The sequence below is a fragment of the Anser brachyrhynchus genome (assembly GCF_964034855.1).
Source record: "Anser brachyrhynchus genome assembly, chromosome: 3".
Lineage (NCBI taxonomy): Eukaryota > Metazoa > Chordata > Aves > Anseriformes > Anatidae > Anser > Anser brachyrhynchus.
Genome location: NC_137696.1, coordinates 54,500,139 through 54,518,284, shown reverse-complemented (window position 1 = coordinate 54,518,284; position 18,146 = coordinate 54,500,139). Strand labels below are relative to the sequence as shown.

The 18,146-nt window shown below is 44.9% G+C and overlaps 1 long non-coding RNA gene across 4 annotated transcripts; it reads right to left on the bottom strand.

The window, feature by feature from the left end:
• Window positions 1-3,076: 3,076 nt before the first annotated feature.
• Window positions 3,077-17,901, bottom strand: LOC308192550. Of its 4 annotated transcripts, none has more exons than XR_013948879.1 (7): window positions 17,683-17,901; window positions 16,816-16,929; window positions 12,905-12,979; window positions 12,329-12,445; window positions 8,210-11,866; window positions 5,211-5,301; window positions 3,077-5,027 (listed from the first exon to the last, which is right to left on the bottom strand). It is a non-coding gene; the product is annotated as an uncharacterized lncRNA (long non-coding RNA). The 4 variants fall into 4 exon arrangements; XR_013948880.1 differs by having other exon boundaries at window positions 3,077-4,805; XR_013948881.1 differs by having other exon boundaries at window positions 3,077-3,472.
• Window positions 17,902-18,146: the final 245 nt, after the last annotated feature.

Genomic DNA, 18,146 nt, shown 5'->3' with positions numbered 1-18,146 from the left:
ATAAATTTTTAATTCTGAGCAAACGAATGCCCCTCTTCAGTCGATGGAATAAATCAATTGTCACTTTATAGTCACAAACTAATTTAGCTAGGAGTTTATTTCGCAGCACCTCGTGTCCCTGTGGCTACACCTGCAGGCCGCCCGCTCCCTCAGGGCCGCTTCGTGCCTGTGGTGCGAGGCCAGGCCCGAGGCTGAGGGATGAAGCAGTGAGCGCTGCGGGCTCCACAGAGGAACGAGCGGGCCGATTTGTGTCCTTGGGAGAGTTCGGAAGGGTCTGCTCTGCAGGAGCCGTGCCACCCAGCTCTCCGGACAAGCCGGGTGGGCGCGAGGTTCACACCTGGGCCGAGCAGGCCTGCGAGGGCCGCGCTTGCTCTTCCCCCACTGGGCACATTGGCCCCCCTGCACCGGGAGCTGTGTGCCCAGCTCAAGTGACGGGTCTGGCTCAGTCTGTAGCTCTTCAGGGAATTAGGGTTTTTCTAAGAGACGTTTGTCGGTTCCTTAAATTATTTTGCAGCTACTTAAATAACTGCTGTGCTAGAATCTCTGCGGGCAGTAATTATTGTTCCATTTTCTCCTATTAGGCAGTCCCGAACTGAGCTATGAAAATTGCTTTGAAATCACAGCAGACAAAGAGGAAACTTTTGGACGTCATTTATTTTGGGATGTTCCAAACCATAGCTATCTTCCAAACCAAAAAAGAAGGCCAGCCCTGCCAAGTCCTTAATCACTGAAATGAAGAAAGAGACCACAAAACTGAATGAAAAGATGATTTAAACAATTTTCCTACTCTGAAAAAGGCCTTTTTTGGGGTTTTTGTCAAAAGAAAATGAGGGAAGCACAAAAAAAAAAAACTTAATGTATCACTGCTGTATCTAACTGGAGGTGACACGCAGAGGCCAACTGTTTGAAAAGGGAACAATGCTAGCGTTTGTCCTTGCCAGGAGAGAACTCGCACTTTGCATCTGAGGAAATAAAGTCTCACCGGCACATGCAAAGAACTTTCCAAGCACTTAAGATCCAGATTCTTCTTACAGCGTCCACTATGCTATGCCATTAAAACATAATTGTAACGTAATATCCAAGCACTTACGCTTGAAGCACTTAGAGAGTAAGCTCAAAAACATTTGCCAGGTACGCGAGGGCTGTGTTATTTATAGCACAGTAGTACCAACGGGCTCAGCCGGGACCAGTGCCATTGCGCTAGACAGTAGGTAAACATGGAGCAGCCAAGCCCTCACCCCGAGAGCGAGTGTCTGGGCCGGGGCAGAAGGGATGTTTTAGACCTCTCTGAATGTCATCTAGCAAATGCAACCACTGTCAGGACGAATGTATGCTTAAAATGCAAACGTATCCGAGCCTGGCATATTCAGAGTTTAAATCTAGTCTGAAATACGATGCTGCAGACATGGAAAAAAAGACATCAGTAAAGCAATTGTACAATTAGGAAAACTAGCTGGGAACAAAACTTAATTTTAGCAAATCTTGTGAAATATTTGTTATGAAATATAAAATCATCCGTCCTTGCCCTGAAGTAGCAATCGCCAGCTGGCAACGTTTTGCCAGCATCAGAACAGAAATGGCCCTGAGAAGGGATGTGAAGTAGGGGGTGCAGAAAAAAAAAAAAAGGTTTAAGTGAGTCTACAGTGGGCTATGGGTGCAGATGCTCACGGGAGAGTGTCACTGAAGTTACTGACCGCAGCAGCCCAGTTCTCAGCGAGGAGCCCTGCAGGTTCACCCCCCCCCCCCCCCCCCCCCTTCATCACTGTGCTTGTTTAAAACATCTGCATGCATTAAATCCCCTGAGTCCCTGGGTGGGACTCAAAGAGCATGCAGACCTCTCATTTGAGCCAGGGGCCCTACAGCCCCAGGCACCCCTATGTCCCACACCCATGTGTGCTTCTGCCTTCCCAGCGCAGCCGATCCTGCCTCTCAACCCACCTTCAGCCAACACGGTGGTGCTGGCAGCAGTTTGAAGAAAAGGCACTAGTAGGTCAACAGCAGGCACAGAAAAGGGTAAAGAGCAGCACTGGATTGTGTTGCCCTCAAAACGAGGGGTTGGAGCAGGACTGAGCTGTTTTTACAGTGAGAGAGAGGGAGGGAGGCAGGGGAAATGAGAAAGCATCAAACGTATCTTTTTTCTTATTAACTGGATGCTTTCACTCCTGTTTAATCTATCACATTCATTGACTTTTTCTTAAGCAACCTTTAAATTCATCCTTTTGTACCTTGAAGCTTGTCCTCGCAATTGTATGCATGGTACTGAAGTCCACGCAGTACTATTTAGTAGTCGTTCTTCCCTCAGGAATTGGGGGAGTTTACTTTTCCACGGAAAAAGCTTTGCTATTTTGAGTGTGGAATGAGGTGCCTGACTGCTCCTGTATGTCCCGCTCTAAAAAGAGAGAGGCAAAAACCTTGGTTGCCTTTTCAGTGCACTGCTGAGCCCAAAGGAGTCTCTGTGCCAAAAAGAACCAGTGAAGCCCCAGTTATGTGTTCTTAATGCAACACACAGAGAACAAATAAAATATTCCGGTTAGGAATGAGACAGTAGGCCCCAAAATGGATGTAACACAGTGGCCAGAGCCTGCCGTGGTGACAAATACTGAGGGAGAGGTGCTGCAAGTGAGAGAGCCTCCAGGTGTGCCTGCAGCAAGGTTCACCAGGAGCAGGAGCAGCCTCACAGGACCAGCTGACACACCTGGAAAACCAGACAGATGAGCAGTTCTTCACCTCCTTGCGCTCCACTACCTACCTCCATTTGTTACTTCTTGTCAGATAAAAGCTTTGGGCAGTTTCAGTGCTGTGTTTAAGCAGGACTAGCACCTCTGCTGCCAAAGAATGTGACTCCTCCGTGCTACAGTTACACCAAGAGCCATGAATAATACCAGTAAGGATGCAATTGTCTTGGTTATAATTGCAGGTCAGCCAGGCTTTATGTCGTATTTCTTCTTTGTACCTCCTCGGACATAAATTGTAGCTACAGCAGGTCAAAATACAAACCTAATGCTTAAAGAACATGGTTCTGAATTTATATGCCATTAAAACTTTCTGCCCACCTCAAACAATAGATGATTCATTCGTGAAAGTAATGATTTATTTATAAATATCCAAAGTGCAAAGCTGCACTGACATCTCAGAGCAATAGAGTGAAATAAACAGGGCATTACAAAAACCTCCACTGACACCAGCCGAAGATAAAGCACACAGCAGGCGGATAAATACGACCAGCAGAACATCCTGAGCCTTAGAACAAAGCGGGCACGAGTTTCATTGGCCTCCTCCATTTTTGACATAAATAAACCAGTTGAATAGCTCTTTTTAAAACAGCTGTTGGCCTCATTCGTAACATCATCAAACGCTGCAAATCTTCCAAAGGGCCTTCCTCCTTCTCCCTATTCCACATCTTTTTCCCACGGAAGTCTAAGCCCGGATTTGTTTTTAGGAACAGCGACCAACAAACAGAGGCCTGGTAGCACTAGCAACGGGAAAGAAACGTTACCAAATTAGAATGTGAAAAATGAAGGAAAACAAAACCTTTTCAACAATGACTGAGGAAGCCTACAAGTCCTAGAGAGGATTCAGAAATCCTGTAAATCCAAGGGTTGCTTTTCACCTTTAGGATACGCTTTCAAATTCAGCCAAAGCTGTCACTAATACCTACGGTGATGATTTGGAGCGCTCTCCCCTATATACATTCAGGATTACATCATTCCAGCATGCGATCTATAATTAAACAACACAACTTTATTTGTAGAGTATTTCAGTGGGTGGCGAAGTGATTCAGTCACGCTGCATTCTCCTTATGGGGCCTCCCCTCCAAACGCTCCATGCTCAGCTCGCTTTCGGTGGTGAGCTCTGATTTCCTTCTGATCTTCACTTGGAGCAATGAGAAAGGCACACCCAGGGGAGCAGTGAGGATCCCCAAATCACCACCCGGCAGCCTGACTGCAGCAGAAGCACCCCTGCATCTCTCACGGGGCACAGGCGCAGTGGGGGCACCACCCCGTGTGCCAGCCTTATGGGGTTTGACTCCAGCCCACTGTTACAGAAGAGTAAGCCTCTATTTTTTCTTCCTTAGTGGGAATTTTCCATCAGCTGTTTCAGCTGGAAACCATCCACCTTCCTGCACCAGCACAGGCAGAAAGTGACCGGGGAGAGAGCACCAAACACTTTGTAAGGCTCTGTATTTGCCACACGCCCTAGTAGCTTTGCTGGTTCCCCTCAGCTGTGGGGTACAGGGTCTCCAGCAGGGCCAGTCACCAGCTCTGCCACCAGGAAGCCAAAGCAGCGGGTGGTGGTGTTCCTGCAGCCATCTGTAGTTCCAGCACCGGCATGAAGAGGCTTTTCAGAGGTCTAGACTGCCGTCAGAGCCCTTTATTTACAGGAAGACTCTCAGGTTTAGTGTGGGGAGGTCTAGCCAGGGGGCTCCAGGGGAACGGTTTCTTCAAAGACCGTATGTTGCAATGCATCCTCAAAGGGGCTGCTTTCTGAATCATTTAATCTTCGCTACAAACTTCACAGCCCCGATTCTCTTGACTGTGCGTGCTTTATCTTCAGACGATATTTGTCTTTTACGGCCTTTGTGATCCGCATTGTTCCTCAACAGCTCAATTACTTTGGATTTGTAGAGCAAAAGAGTAGATAACTTGCAAGGCCAGGCAGGTGCCTATAAAGGCAGTAGTGCTATGGTATGGCTGAGCCAGAGGGCAGCTGCCAGCTAACAGACACTTCCCTTTCTCACGTGCGTGTCCCCACGGGGTCTGTTTCTCCAGCACTGCTGTTTGGCTGACTCCAAAGCAGCAAAGTGCCTCAGCACAAAGAGCAGCAGTGGAAGAGCGATGTCAAGGGCAAAGAAGGAAAAAGCAAAGAAGGAAAAAGCATTACCCCTTTGGCCACTGTTAAACCCACTCAAGCATAAAACTGCACCATGGAAGAAGTACAAGAGAGAGGAGAGCCCAAAGCAGACAGCTAAACGGGTCCAAGCAACAAAACCAGTGGAGGTGACCTCAAACTGTTCCTGTCTTCACACACTGTTTTCAGACAAAGGAAAAGGATTTAGTAACCTACACATTGGTACCACGACCTATTTAGCCACATGAGAGCAGCTGATTTATGGGGCCGATGAGACACCCAAAGGCAGCTGAGGCATCTCAGATGGCACCGTATGGCTACATTTAGGCAGCAGAAGCCCACCTGAAGCTCTAGATACCAACCTGGAGCTGTCAAACAGCTGGGCTGCCCAGGACAGAGCAAGTTTTCCTGCAAACAAGGGAAGGGCCACTGCCTCCATCCACCCAGTTGCTGCTGTAGGTGAAGGGAAAGAAAGTGCAACATTATCAGCTGATAATAAACTCATTTTTCTGTCACAGACCATGGAATGTTTTCTAATTCGACGGAGGAGGCAGATACCTATTATTTCCCTGAACTGGAACAGGCCTTTTCACTCTCTCTCTGCTTATTTACCTGTAGGCAACGAGTCCAGCTACACTCTCTGGTATTATCATGCCCTACCTGTACCATTTTTAGTAGGAATATAATCAGGCTTCCCTGGAGGTGGAGATATCAAATAAAAAGGACAGCACTGAATCCATGTCACCCACCTCTTAACCACCACATTTGGCACACTTAAGGACAGAAGCATACTTAAGCAAAAACGATAATGGATTATTTGGGGTGCAGAGCACAGAAAGGTGTCTGTAAAACTAATGTTGTCACTGGGATGTCACTCTAATGATAGAAGAGGTTAGCAAGATTTGAAGAGAGGGGCAATAGGTTTCTTCAGACCAACTAATACACTCAGAAAAGGTGGGCAAGGCACAAGAAAGTCAAGAAGCAGTTGCTTTCATAACAGAACAGCATCGGGTACAAAATGCTAGCAGCAGCGGTATGGAAATGAGGGGGAAAAGCATTATGGAAGAAATCATCTAAAGATTCTCGTCAAATAAAAAATCTTGCATTATTACGGTGGGATAACCTAACACTTCCGAATTTTGCAGTCCATGCACATGTATGATGAAATTGATACTCTTTTAAAATAGTCCTTCTATCATGCTAGGATGAATTGCTAGAATGGCTCCTAGTTTTAAATTACAGTGTAGATAAAACTGCAGCATTAAGATTTCATTTCAGTGAAATTGCCATTAATGCTTTACCTAATGTAAGCCGATTTTCTATCTCACTTAGGAAAGAAAAGTATCCTGTCATACTCCATATTTTATTTGATTGAACTAGCAGAAATCTCTATCACCCTTTCAGAGCAAATCAGCGGTGCATTTCTTTAGTACAACAGGCTGAACATCTGTCTTTTTTTTATAATTATATGATTGCATGTTTGCTAAGAATAAAATCTAGGAAGCTAAATACTAATGTGGTTGGAAGAAAAACCTTTAAATCAGAGGGACGGTGACATATAGCTCCATTGCTTACTTAGTTCACGGATTAGGAGTCATTTCAAGCTGAGGTTAGACTGGGTGGGACAGCACTACAAGTGTTTAAACCATGAGAACAGCCTTCTTCTTAGAGCTGTTTGCAGCTAACACAGTGGGTGGGATTCCCAGAGGAAACTATCAAATACCGTTGCCATATGCTAAAATAACTTCAGTTTCAAGCCCCAAAAGCTATAATCACGGATAGGACTCTGCTTGAAGAACTGAAACGTTCAGGAAGCAATTGTTTTAATGACAAGATCTTCAAAGCAGCAGGCATCAAATGCTCATATAATCAATACAAATAATAAGCGCAAAAGGCTTTATTACAAGCAGAAAACAAAAACAAAGGTAAGCTGAGGAATGCAAACGACTACCATGCACGGTACTTATGCAAATTACATCCTGACTGTCCTTTCCACAGAGATATCAGGGTTTTACCCTATTCCTCCCTCCTTATCTTTAGGGACTGGACGTGCATGGAATGCACCCTGTTTTATCTAAAAGTGCCAAATCCCTTAAAATACCAACCTTTGATCTCTCTGACCTGAGTGAGAATAACACAACTTAGGAGACAACAGCTAAATGTCGTTAGCCATGAAATACTCGCACTAACAAACGTCTAAGTGTATTGCAGCTCTGAATAATTCAAAAAGTTATGCAAGTGTGAGGCTTGGTTTGAGTACTCAATCACATGGAATCAAGTTTTTCCAATGATAGCAAATTTCTATAAAGGAAAACATGCAAGAAAGGTGTTTCTTATAGTACCTCTACCACTTTCTAATTATGAAGTTAAAGTGCTGTACATCTATGTTTAAGATGCCATTCAGATGTTACTTAGTCTAGAGTCTTGAAAAAATTTCCCTTCAAGTACAACATTTGCCTAAGTTGCAGAGCATATACAAAACAGCACTTGATCTTGACAGCTTTGGCACATGCGCTTAGACATTGTCCTCGACAATTAGGCATAGGAAAATTGGGCCCACGTAGGCGTCACGTGCCACGACAACACCCTTCCTGCATGCACTCGCTTCTGCGATCCCTGCTACCACCCGCCTGGGACTGCTCGGAAGGCAAACCGCCTCCATCCCTCTGCACTCGGCAGGACACTTCAGGAGTGGGGCAAGGGCTGGGAGGAAGAAACTAGGAGGCACAGGGCATTGGAAAGTGTAGGATCAACTGAACCACGAAGCCCTCGGTCAGATGGCAGAAAGGAGGGGTCTGGTGGCTGGCAATCTTTAAGCTGCTGGTCATCTACCAGAAAGAGGCCACCAACACTCAGTGAGCGAGATCGGTTTTGGTGTGATAGAGAAAGAGGGCTACATGCCAGGAACAGACATTCGTCTGGGAAAACAGCTGATCTGAAAACCTGGGAAAGCTATATTTAACTGCAAAGTGACGGGGCTCCGAGCCTGGTGAACAAGAGACAACATCCTCGAGTCACAAGAGAAAACAGACAACCTTCCATAAATAGTTCCACTTCTAGCTGAGCCTGACTGGTTTGCTGTAGCCCCGGGGCTGCTCTCTGGTTCTGTGCAACGCAGGACACGCCTGAAGCTCTGCGCGCTTCCCAGACGTCGTGCCAGTACTTCTAATGCACAAGCAGCCTTCAGACCCCCCGACGTGTGGCCATACAACCCCACATCATGGGCAATTATGGCAGCATCAGCTTCCCACTTTAAACCACACTGCGCTCCTTTACTCCACACTCTTTTGTATTTGTTAGAAATACACTTCTGACACCTAACAGCGAAATGGAGGCATGATTCGGTAATCACACCACAGACCCGTAGCTCCTGAAGCGAGGAGTCACATCTCCCAGCCTGCTGGCCCCTGCTCAGCTCCGTTCTCGTTTCTGTGTCAGGAAGGGCTGTGTACGTGACGGGGGCAGCACTGCTGACTGTAAGCCGCTCCACTGCTTCCACAAGTTCTCTCTGCACCTATGAACTGAATCTGGGGTTTAGTACAAGGTATCAGGAAGGGTAAATCAAACATTCAACAGAAAGAAACGGGGAAGAGAAGGATCCCCTCTCACGGGTGACACGGTACATGGATTCGTTTGCACGTTCAGAGCCTGGCCCTCCCTGCTCTCAGCCAGCTGGCGCTGACCTTCATTTACGGCGGGGCCGAGTACCGCAGGCCGGGCCCTGCAGCACGGGCAGTCCTTTCAGCAGGCTGTCACATCGCAGCGGGTACTTTAGGGCTTCTACCCCTGCACAGCATGACACGGTCTTGCCACAATAAACCCGTTTTCCCACACCTGCTCTTGTTCCTTCTCCTCCCCTCCCCTCGTGCCCAAGGAACCAAACTCCGCGGGCAGTGTCAGGGTGCCCACGGCACAGGCCAGGAGGAACGTGCTGCGATGCCCCTTTGAACGGTCCAGCCCTGGGTCGGCGACTTGCAGAGGAGCCCCCAACCCCAAAACACGGTTCTTTCAAATTCATTTAATAATGTTTGTCCTGGAAATAAACAAGGTATTCCCCAAATATTTGTACCGGGATGTGTTATCTTTGATTTTTTATTTTTTTTTAAAGAAGAGCTCAAATATTGAACGCAGCAAACAGTCACCTGAAACATACCAAGGGTGGGTTTTTTTTGTAAAACACAGAGGAAAGAATCCAAGTGTTTTCCAAAAACATCATCCAGCTCAACCTCGTCAATGCAAACCGGGCCTCTATTTTTCAAACAAATGTTAGTAGTTGTATTTAATTTATCCATAGCATAAAGTTATGGCCAGGCTAGTCTTTGGAGCTCTACAGAGTTCCCAAAAGAATACTCCGTTATTTAAATAATCTGGTGGTATTGCAGAAGGGCTTTCCAAAGACTTTACAACCTATGGCTCTTTTTTTCTGCAGAGGCTAACCGCTTACACTTATTTTTATTTTATCCATATAGATAATGTCTCTTTGGATCACATTATAATTATGTATTATTATAAGATGCCTCTTAAACATTCGTGAGAGAGAGGAAAGATATTGTAGTCCTGCTTTTCCACTAGAAGCCCCGCTGAATCCTATCCTCCTTAAGGGCCAGAGTGGAATTTTGCTCGAGCTGCTTACATTTTCAATCTCATTTTGTGCTGGTCTGAAGATCAATAGAGGGAGGTGATGCTGAGGCACAGCAATTTCAGGTGTATAACTGTTGTGCAGATGCTGTAACTTTCATTATACAAGCAAGCTTCTGTGCCTGTCCAAAACTTCAGTGATAAACAATCTACTTACATAGTCTGTCACAGGATCAGGAGCCATGAATTTATATCCATAAACATGGGCTGCAGCAGCTCAGCTAATTAGGTGTATCCTCAGAAGTGCCTTCCATGTGAGTATCTTTCCATGAGAAGCCAGCTATCTTGTTAAGAGTTAACGGAGTTATTTTTTAACACAGATATTCACACAGATGAATTAAAAGTCTTCTAATTGCTTTCTCAAGCTACGCTTTTTTTAGCTGAACATATATAATGGCTAGAAAAATGAGCTGAAAAAATCATTTTTTATAACTCAATTTTTACAATTGGCAAAATAAAGAACTATGTATATGGACCAGAGCAGGTAACTGTAAATGTTAACACAGTGGTGCTCAGGGATGCTGACTCACAAAGACGCTGCCAGAAGTACTGGTTTACAGATGAACAGCAGTCAGTAACTCCTTGGTCAGTTCCCAGTGTCCCCCTCCAGAAATACCGTACGTGTATTTTGTTTGCAAAGTAAGTTGAATGCTTTAATCATACCAAAATATACTTTCTACCTGGGAACCAGTAATGCCAACACTGCTGATGACAAACAGTACATAAAAGGAAACAATGTACACTGCAAAATATACACATCCCAGTCTGACGGTTAAGATCTTGGTATAATATTTCTGGTTAAAAAAATAAAACAACATTCTGAGATAGTTAACGTTATAATCCAGGCTCATTTGTGGTTACAAAGACAAGTTTGTTATGGACTTCCAGATGAACGTGAGGCATTGTCTCTAACTCTGGCTCAACAGGACCCATACAGGATCCTTTCGGGTGATCCTTTCGGCTTACCCCCATGAACCTTAAGATCTCTTAAACATTCTATGCAGAGCCCAACCTAAAATAGGAGTGCTCGTAACTCTGCTTAAATCCCTCATTGAGACAATTTACCAAGAAAAATAACTGAAACTGGCATAGGAGGAGATTTTCTAACCACAATAAAATGCTCTAGAAGCAAAAGTTGATTACAAGTCTGAGATGCTCAATTCCATCCCATTCTTCTCTCATATTTCCCAACACTCTTAGGTTTGCTAGTATTTCAGCCAGATACCGTACCTTCTTTGTCATGCAGATCCTTATTCGTGTGTCAATGGCTGAGCTCTCTCCCTGTTAATTTCATACAGAGCAACAGCTTCATCTCATGCACGGTGTTTCTCTGTATTATATTTTGGAAGGCATGAACTGCTTTTTCTTCTTAAAGAATTCTGGCTCGTGCATTCATACCACAAACTTCTTATTCTACCCACTCATTCCTTTCTGTAGAAAAATATTTTGTTCAAGGGTGGGGGTGGGGAGGTGGACAGGCAGAGACATCACAAGCACTGAATTCAGTTGTTTTCAGTATCTCTTCTTTACCGATGTGTCAGGTATGTTTTGGGGCAGGTCACCAGAATGAATGCAGTACAACAGGTTGGGCATGTCTCAGTTCGTTTGCAGTTGCAGAACACTATAGGATTTGTTAACTGCCATAGATACATCCTGCACTGTCACAGTGCTGTCAACATACACGTTGTGGAAGCCACGGCTATCAAGCTAGCTAAATAAAAAATAAAGCTATGTTTGGTCAAGAAATCAGCTGTTCTCAGAGCAAAGCAACCTGCGAAACCATCCAAAGTAATCCAACATACTATGATAAAAGATAGAAGTCACAGTACTTAAATCAATCATTTGTGTTCTGAATATAGTAACAAAAAACAGCATGTGATGAAGGTGAGAGCCATCAGTCGCATCACCTTCCCTCAGCTCAGTGGACAGCCATCATTTGTTAATGCCACAGCTGCCAGATCACTTTAAAGGAGAACTCGGACCAAATTACAGTACTCTAACCTTGCAGAGGATGAACTTGAATCGTGATAAGGAATGGTCTTCTGATAAGTAATGCTCTAGCAGGCCTCTGGCTTCCAATAAGGTAAAGCCAGACAAGAGTGCTCATTTCTCATAGGAAACTAACTGTACATATTTATCAACAAAATAATGCACTTCCTTGGTCTTGATGTGGACAAAATAACGCAAAGAATGGCTTTCAGTATCTAAAACTAAGCACCTACTTAGATCGTCGCAGGGGTTTTGTTTTTCACTCAACAGAGCCGTCAGTAAAATTCACGTGGTGGCAAACCGATGCACCCAGTGGGAGTCCCAGCACATGCAGTGGCATGTGTAGCTCCTTCATTTTATCTTGGGACGATTAGGAACAGGTATCTAAGCACTGAGAAAACATGAACACTTGAAGTTTAGTAGCAGACAGATCAAGGATATGTAAGCTTATTATAAGCTTCAACACAGGAAAATGCTTTAAACACAATGCTTTTTTATTATTATTATGTAAGAAAATACTTTTTTTTTAATCTGAGGGTGGTCAAACACTAGCACAGGTTGCCCAGAAAGTTTCCATGCTTGGAGATACTCAAAACCCAAGTGGGCATGACCCTGACCCTGCTCCGAGCCGGGTATTGGACCAGACGAACTCCAGGGTGGCCAAAAAGCCACTGCCATTCTGTGATGAACGAAGCCAGCTAGCCGGTCTGCATTGTCTGTGCTAAGGAATCCAAAACCTGTCAGAAATCTTTTCATTATAAGAATTTTTCTGTGGAGAAATGAGGAATTGGAGGCAATCTCAGCAATTAATTTTACACTGAAGCAACGGGAAATGAATTGGTTTGTTTGTTACCTGTCTCCTGGCAGTGGAAGACCAAAGGAAACAGTGTGAAGGCACAGCACTGCCAGGGCATTGGAGAGACAGCATCTTGGCCTCTTTCCACTGCAGCTAGCTGCTAGACCAGCTGATCTGTTTTGTGATAAGCATATAAAAAGTTAAAGGTGGGAGTGTGACAGAAAATAGTAGCAGATATAAAATAGGACGTGTGAAACTAAAATGCATACACACACCGATCATTAAACATGGATTTAGCTAGAAAACAAGAGCCACTAATGCAATCCATGCTTCCCATCACTCCTATTAAAAAGTTTGCAACAAATAATGAAATAGCAAGAGACAGGTGTTAGAAACCCACCGAGTCACACACTCAGGGAGTACTCTCCTGCCAAGAACTGCACGAACCACTTTAGCCAGCACTCAAAAAAATGAGGCAGATGAGGTTTGAAGGAAAGAGTCTATAGCACTTCCAACCCAGGAAGAGGGTCATGGGCAGGCAGATGGTGAAGAAGAAGAAGCAATCAAGGAAAATGAAGAAACCTGTAAAGCGAATTCCCTTCCTCAAATTATTAGAGAAATTAGAAAAATTACATTTTTATAATTGCGCGTGTAAGGCCATCTCCACTAGTGCACAAATTTTCCGTGGTTTTCAGACAAAAGCTCCTCCTTGACAGGGAAAAAGAACAAATTCATTCAGATTATTTTAATGCAACCAAAAAATCCCAGAGAAAGGCACATTAGTATGCTTTAAGCCAAGGCCCTAGGATCCCAATGATCTTAGCCATAGTATTGCACATTATGCTTCCTTCCCTTTAGGGCATTTAGGGCCCCTCATTTAGGAGGTGCTCTGGTCAGCTTTGCTGCTGTGATATAAATGATCACTTGACTGCTCTACCCTTTTCCCAGAGGCTACTGCCAACACAGCAAGCCGGCACAAGGGAAAATGTTCCCAAACTGGAGGTAATCTAGTGCACAGACCTGTCTTTTAACACGTTCAGAAATATCCCTTGGTAATAAGGCTGTGCTGATGCGAAGTGTTACCACCTGCACATATTCCTCCTAATGAGAACTGGCAAAAGGGAAAGCATGCCCACACCCCCCTACCGCAGTGCAAAGCTACTGCCCTCTGCTCTGCCCGTGAAGGTGGCTGCGAGCCAAGGCACCAGGCACTACGGGTGGGCACCCGCTCTCCTCTGCTGGCAGCGTTAGACAGGCAGTCACTGCAGGAGAGCAACACAAAACGCTGGGGGTAATGATGTTTTAAGTGACCATGACAAGACCTGCCTGGGCTCACCTGTCAGAGTCATGTGAGCAAACCGACCTCCATCAGCACTTTAAAAAGTCGCTGGGCTTTGCACGGCAGTAACACGCAGACCCTTGTTTCTGTTCCAACAATGCTGTGGTCACGGTGGCTGAGCTCCCCAGCCACCGCAGTGGGATGCCCCACAGCTTGCTGCTTGAATCGAACTGGCCTAACAGAACATGTCTTCTTTTTGCTCATCAAACCCGAGAAGAATAGTTAATAACATGTTGCAAGATCTGTTTGAGAGTATGTGTTGTAACGCCTTGCAGAAGGAGACAGAATTAGCTAACATTGCTAACGACACTTGGTTGCTGTGGCTATCAAGGCCAACAGAAATGTTTTTAAGAAACTGCAGATAAATCGGAGGCAGTCCACAGGTGAGCAGCAATGGCAGCTGTTGAAAATAAACCTGTGTGAAGACACACATAAACATTGACACAATCGATCTTTGGACCAGTGTTACGGGAACAACAAGAATCCAGGAAACAGAGTCTACTGGAGATGCTGCCCTTCTGTAACGGCAAGAAAAATGAAAATAGGAAGCAATACAAGAGTAAAACAAATTAAGGTGGGAGGTGCACTGACAGCCTTATATCATAGTATGACTTTAACTAAGCGTACAGCCATACGTAAAGTACGTGAAGTTCTTAGCCAACAAGACTATCCAGACAAGGGCAGTGATAGTGGTTAGGGTTAAAGCAAGCCAGAAGATTTTGATGGAATCTGCTAAGCAGAAGGGCATTTTGAACATCCGTAAAAAAAGATGTATCCCCCCATTTACTTATTTATTACCATGCAGGCCCAAAACTAGAACAATTCCAGAATTACCAAGTACTTTACATGCAGTTACTCCTGCTAACATCAGAGGCTGATCTGACTTTACAGACTTTCAGTTAGTCTGGCATAAAAATCAGAATTGATCATCCTAAATACAGCATTATGCAGCAGACCAAGAACTTCGTAGCCTTTTTACACTCTTTTCCTCATCTCGAGGTACTCGTCACTGGGAATGATGGAAACAGAAGTAACAAAGGACACACTTTCACAACACTCTAAAATGTAGCTGAAAAAAAAGTGACAGCTGCTCAAAAAATTTTAAAACGATCAAACTATACTGAAATATTGTCTCAATACTACCTCACCAACAGGTTGCCATCTTATTCATTTGGTCCCCTTCTGTTTATGAAGTGAGACACAATTTTCAACTAAATTATGGCTTGCAGTTTTCCTATAAGGCCCCCACCTTGCTCGGCACACGTCATGTCGTGCTTGCTGGTTAACCAGTTGTTCCATACTCCACCAGATTTTCACAGCCCAAGGTGTGGCTCCTAAGCTTGTTTATTTCACGTTATTTTCTGAATACATTCATATTCCATTCATGTGCTTGTCTAACATGACTAGATTACTTAAGTGCCTACCAGAACTCTTCACAAAAAAAAAAAAACTTACTTCATAGCAACCCATTTTGCAAATGGTGCATTTCTATTATCTCTATTTTATGAAATGGGAAATTGAGGTATGGGAAGATTAGTGTCAAATATCCCCAGTAACTTTAACTGCTCATCCAGAGACATATAACATGAAATTTTTAAGAGAATGCTTAAAATACAAGTGATATATTAATTTCACCTGTATTCACAAAAGTTCTGCATTTCTGCAAATCAAGACTGAGGTTCTCAAGATGGATACGATGAAATGAGGAACATGAAAATGAGTGATTGCTTCTGAAAAATCTATTTTTATTTCCTGGCTCCTCATCAGACAGCAAACATGTGGTAGCAAAATATCTGGCTGGTCCTGCAGAGTAGCATCAAACTGTCTTCATAAGCTCTCCTCTTATTCTGGTTTCTAGCATTAGTCACTATATATATTGTCCAATTTCTTCATAAAAAAAAGGCAAGGATCCTATAGATAAGTACCTTTCTAGAAAAACACATCTGCAAAATAGAATACAACGGGAAGCGCTACTATTCTGACTAAAGGCCAGAGCATAATGCGTGACATAAGACTGTCAAATTGCAAATGCAACAACCAATAATTCATAATTCATTCACTAATAAAGAACAAAGAAAACTACCTGCTTGATAAAATAAAAATCTTAAATGAAAATCACAGTCAACTCCAGAGCTCAAAGGCATATTCACATTACACTATTCCGTCACTTCACTTTAAACCAATAACCAATAGCCAAAACCAAAAGAAACCAATAACCCCAGCAGATTATCCTCTTCTTTATGGAGAAATGAAGGAAGGGGTTGGGACATAGTTGTTGCCATTAGATATTTACAGATATTTCATAAGAGTAGGAAAGGTTCAAGAGTCTTGTGTTCCATTCCAGATCTGCATGTGTTCTAGACAGTCATTACAGAAAGCAGGGAACACTCTTTCACCAAAGGACTGAGAGAAGCTCCCTGCAAAAGACATTTCTTATGGGAAGGGCTGGGCCTGTATCAGAAAAATTTCTAACCCAGAACTCCGTGTCTTCTACACAGCTTTAATAGAAAGGCTGCTTTTTTGTCAGTAATTAGTGTTCTTGAAAAACATGTGATTATTTTTACTTTTTTTTTTCTTCCTTACAATGCTGAATAACTGCCAGCAATTCATCCCATAACTGACGTAGCTGGGACCAACTTTTCAAGATCAGCAATGCATCCACAAAATCTACATGAATGTTTTTTGTCTGTAGAAACGGGCTTTTAAGAAAGCACACAGGCATATTACCCAATTTGTATGCAAAGATGTGGGTTTCCAAGGGCAGCTTTTTTCTATTACAATATTACAGGTAAAATGTACAATCAAATATGCACCCGTTTTTACTAATTTGTAGCTTAATGAATAATAGGAATGAATGTTTACTTAATAAAACACTTGAACCTGTCAGCACTGCTTTTTAATGAAAGTGCAGTTTTGCATTTACAATTTAACTGTGGGAATAGTCAAAAAACAGTATGTGCACCTAGAAATTCTCCTAGAAATTCACCACCAGATTACACTTCTCTCCATAATTTCCTCTTGACTTTCGTATTTCCGTGTTTATGCCTCGTCCACATTTGTGACACCAAATCATCACATGTACCATGTAATGAAATAGCCCGTCTGAAGTATTTTGTGTTGCATTCCGTGTTGCACTGAAGGCAGTTTAGAATCATTTTTTCCACTCAAATTATAGAGAACAGTGGCTGAGAACAGCAATATTTACCTGTATTAATTTGAGGAGGGCACTCTGACAAACACTAGTATTTTACAGTGTGGCAGTCTAGGCTTAATTTGTACATCTCGCACTTCCGATAGGCTGGAATACGATGGCACTACCCTGTCAAAACAAACAGATTTAGAATTATGCTACTGCAAATGAACCACAGTGACACGTGCAACAACCGCTAAACAAAACGAAGGCAGGAGGCTGGTCTGCGAGCTCTGCTTAACTTTTTGGGGAACGCCTGGCACAGTTTGGGGTACCAGCCATGCCTGCACACCTCGGTGACCACCAGGGACACCTCGACACCCCCATGCCCTGCTGGAGGCAACAATTACCTCAGCTTCACGCTGCAAAACCCACGGGCAGGTTGTGATACGGCCTTCACGTCAGCCGAAGTGCTCTGAACGGCACAAAAACGACACAGAAATATGCAGGGAAATACGTAGCGTTCAGAGCCGCCAGGTCAACCGGTGGGGCACACGGAGGCCGAGGGCTGTCCCCCGGCAGCGCGCCACAAGCCCCGAGAACCGTCCCGGGAGCAGGAAATAAAGGAGGAAGTTGGAGGAAACTAAAAAACTGAGAGAAATTAAGCTGTGAGACCAACTTTACGCGGAAGTTCTGGCGTTAAAAAAAAAAAAAAAAAAAAAAAAAAACGAAAAAATAAACACAAGGGCGGCCCAGCCGCTGATAGCGCACGGAGCCCGGCCCAGCCCAGCCGGAGCCGTCCCTGCCCGCCCTCCGGTCGCCGCCCGCCCCGCCGCCGCTCCCCGGCCCCCCGCGGCCGCCCCGCACCGGGCGCCGTCCCCGCCTGGCCCCCGCTCCTTCCCCGGCCATTTCGCGTGGCTCCGGAAAAAAAACGTCACTTACCAGGAGTGGGGTTCGAACCCACGCGGACATACGTCCATTGGATCTTAAGTCCAACGCCTTAACCACTCGGCCATCCTGGTGCAGATACAGGAACCGCACGCAGCCGCTCCTACATACGGGGCCGCGCCGCGCCCCGATACCGCAGCACCGCGCCCCCCGCCCGGGCGCCCAGCGCCCCCCGACCCCGGGCCCCCCCTCCCGCCGCGCCCTCCCGCCCTCGGCTGCGGTGCGGGCGGGCGCAGAGCGCAGCGGGTGCGCGCGCGGGCGGCCCCCTTCGGCTGCAGCGGGAGAGGCGGGCGGGCGGGCGGCATGTCCCCTCCCCCGGCCCGCGGCCCCGGCCGCTGTGCAGCCAGAGACAGCGCTGCTCCTTCTCCCATTTTTTATTTATTTTTTTTATTATTATTATTTTTAATTTCCTAAATGGCAATGTCAGCTGGAGACGGCTGGTGTTACCTGCTGGCGTT